The sequence below is a fragment of the Natator depressus genome, chromosome 1 (assembly GCF_965152275.1).
Source record: "Natator depressus isolate rNatDep1 chromosome 1, rNatDep2.hap1, whole genome shotgun sequence".
Classification (NCBI taxonomy): Eukaryota; Metazoa; Chordata; order Testudines; family Cheloniidae; genus Natator; species Natator depressus.
In genome coordinates, this window is record NC_134234.1 from 295633727 (window position 1) to 295637471 (window position 3745).

A 3745-nucleotide genomic window follows, 5' to 3' on the forward strand; every position below is an offset into this window, starting at 1 on the left:
ACGGTCTATGCATATCCACATGGGGAACAAATATTTAATAATGGACTTTTCAATCTAGCAGAGAACGGTATAATATGATCCAATGGCTAGAAGACGAAGGTAGACAATTTCAGACTGGAAATAAGGTGTAATTTTTTAATGGTGTGAGTAATTAACCATTGGAACAATTTACCAAGAGTTGTGGTGGATTCTCCATCACTGACAATTTTTAAATCACGATTGGATATTTTTCTAAATGATCTGCTCTAAGAATTATTTTGGGGAAATTCTCTGGCCTGTGTTATATAGGAGGTCAGACTAGATGATCAAAATGGTCCCGTCCGGCCTTGGAATCTATGAACCTATGCTGAAAATGCTACATATCTCTTTGAAAGTCTCAAGTTTTTGGTTTTGGAAGTTATATTAAAGTAAGCATGCAAACTGCACAAATATTACACATACTGAGCCAGATCCTTTGCTGGTGTAAATCAGAATAGCACCTGGATCATTCAGCCGAGCAGTGCCAGTTTACCCCAGTTGAGGATCTAGCCTTCAGTATTTGAAAGAATAGCTTCAGATGGCTGCTTTACTGTATATTTCATATATTCATAACCGGATTTACAAATAATCCTGTGGAACTAAATTTCCAAAGCTACAATAACTCAATGAGTCCTGTTGAAGAGACTTCCTTTTTATCCCTTCATTTGGGAGCAATATTAACTTCTCATATTTCAGATGTTCTGATCACCCAAAGGGAATGAATTTGCCACAACTTGTTAAGAGCAGAAGTGCCCCTGGTGCCTGGATGGGACACACTGAGACTGCCACACTCAGGGCAGATGCTCCCCAAAACTGGCAGATTACACTACAATTAGCTTCACCAACTAGTATCAAAACTGTGCTCCCATGTTGCCACACTGCTTAACAAGAAGCTAAACAGTTCCCTGTATGCATTCTAGCCTTGAATCCCGTCTAGACAACGAACTCTAATACAGTGAGAGGTTATTAAAAACCTATTCACCATAAATCAAGTTCTCCCAATCCCAAAATATCAGACACATTACTCCCCAGGCCAATGAATATTTCAGATCATACCCAAATATATGCTTACAGCCAATCCTTAATAACTAAATCTAAGATTTATTAAGAAAAGGAAAAAGAAAGAAGAGAGTTAAAATGGTTAAAAGAACAATATACATACAAATGACTTTCAATGTTCATAGATCAGGATCGAAGCAGTGATGTTTCAGAGGGGTAGCCGTGTTAGTGTGTATCAGCAAAAACAATGAGGAATCCTTGTGGCACCTTAGAGACTAACAAATTTATTCAGGCATAAGCTTTCGTGCCTACAGTATCTTCCACTCCATGCATCTGATGAAGCGGGTTATAGCCCATGTATACCCGAATAAATGTGTTAGTCTCTAAGGTGCCAAAGGATTCCTCGTTGTTTTAGCAGTGATGTTGTAGCTGCTGGTGTGTAAAAGTCTCTCTGGAATCAATTCAATGCATTATAGTCCAATAGGCAGTTCAGGTGTAGAATCTGTTAGAATTTCTCCATCAGAGTTCTAGGGTAATCCAGGTATCCACCTGGAGACTTCAGTCCTATGGCTTAAACCTTCCCTGTTAAAGTTTAAGCAGACCTGGGATAAAAGGATCAGGCCCGAAGCTTTCTTTTACAGTTGAAGCAGGGTGGGTGCTGACAGGCAACTCCACCACCGTGGGCTTTGATGAAAGTGAGCCGACAGTTTGTGATCTCTAGTCAATGGGTCCTTTCTCAGACAATACCTTCAGCAATAGCCATTCAAATTATCAATGCACTTCACAGATTGTTTGCTCTTTGGAATTACAAACTTCCAGGAGAGATTAAGACAATAATATTATTATACCACAAGTCCCATCTAAATGATGATATCCACTTTTGATCTCAGAGTCAATAGAATACAGTAATGAAACATTATAAGACAGGAACAGGATTTAGCATCTACCAGCTAATTAGATCACATTGTTAGATTTCTAATAGGATGCAGGTAAACATAAACACATTTAGCACTTACTCTTTGATTCTCTAACAATACAGGCAAACAGGTTAAACATTCTAATTTACTTAACATGGCTTTGATAACTATCTACAAGGAATGGTGCTGTTCACCATTGCAATACCCTTTTGATATGTCCTTAAGGGTTGCTTACAGGTCACCCAGCTTGCTGATTGTTTAACCTTCTCTGGCCCAGCGTTACAGCAGGCAACAAAGATTCAGTGTTTGTAATGTGTAAAACAAAATAGTCCATCAACGTTTTTACTTCCTGAGGATCAATGTCATCTCTAAAATAACAGAAAAACAAAACGAAAAAAATCCAACAACAATCAAGTTTTCCACTGCCAGAAAAAACAAAATGAACAAAACAAAAACCAACAATCTGGGTTATTCCATCAGCACTGAAGTGTCAAGATTACAACTATAATTACTCCCACTTCTGTTTCCTAAGCAGCTGCTTTATAGAGTTGTCTGCTCTTTTCCTGGGGAATCTGATTGGTCTGCAGTCTCCAGCCTGCCTCATTATCTCCCCCGAAGTACCGGCGGCATTAACTCTGTTTGCTGATGAAAAGGTTGTGACCCTGAACCCCCATGCTGAAGTGACTTCTCCATGCCATTCAGTTCACTATTCATGTGCTCACCCACCTAACTTTTGATCAGGAACCTGATTTAACCCCTCATCTAGTCCCCGGGACTTCAAGCTGTACCTCTGATTTTGTGGGGCCAAATATAGTGTTCTGTTGCTTCAAAGCTCTACCTACAGTGTGAAAGCACTGTTCTACAGACCTGATCAGCTGCTGAATCACCTCTGCTACTTTGTTTCCCATCCTGGCAGATACACCTATCAGGTGTATGAGCCCATATATGTAAATAATTTAAGGCCGGTTGAAAATATTTAATTAACTCCGTTTTTCAATGGAAATTTGGGTTTTCACCAAAATATTTTTTTTCATGAAAAGTGTCTGCTTTGGGCAGAAAATGTCCATTTTTCTTCAAAAAACTGTTCCACCCCTGTTGGAATTATTAATAATATTTTAAATTATTAATGTTAATATGGGAAATCACCACAGGGAGTGGGGCTGTGGACAGGGGCTGAGGCTAGGAGCAGGGATGGGAGTGGAGCCGAAGCCAGGCTGCAGTGGGGGCCAGCCACTGGGCCGGTGGCCAGGTGTGGCTCCACTCCTGGCCTTGCCCCCAGCCTTAGGCCCAGGCCGGGAACAGAGCCATGGCTAGCGGTCAAGGCTGGGGGATGGTGTGGGGTCAGATGCGGAGCCATGCTGAGGCTAACAATGGGATTAGGCATGGGGCTGGAAGCCGGGGACTGGAGCAGAGCTGGGGGCAGGGAGGGACTGGGTGGCACTCTCTCCCGGGCCTGTGGGGGCTGGCTTGGGCTCACCATACACCCCTGGATGTTCCTCCATGCTTCCCTGGGGGTGCATGCCCCACACTTTGTGGACCTCTCTCGTAGGGCATGAGATACCTGAACTACAGCTCCCATGTGGCATGGCAGCAGCATATTCAGATCCAAAATTTTAGTTTTCAGATTAAAGTTTTTAGCTGAAAAATGTTTGGCTTTTGATTTGTCACCAAAGTAGAAATTTTCCACAGAAAAAATTCCCAATTTTCTGACCTACACTAAAGCAATTCTGTGATGGGGCAGACAGGCCCCACACTGGCTATAAGAGGGCTAAGGAGAACCTGTGGGCCCAATTGACCGTACCTTACTATAC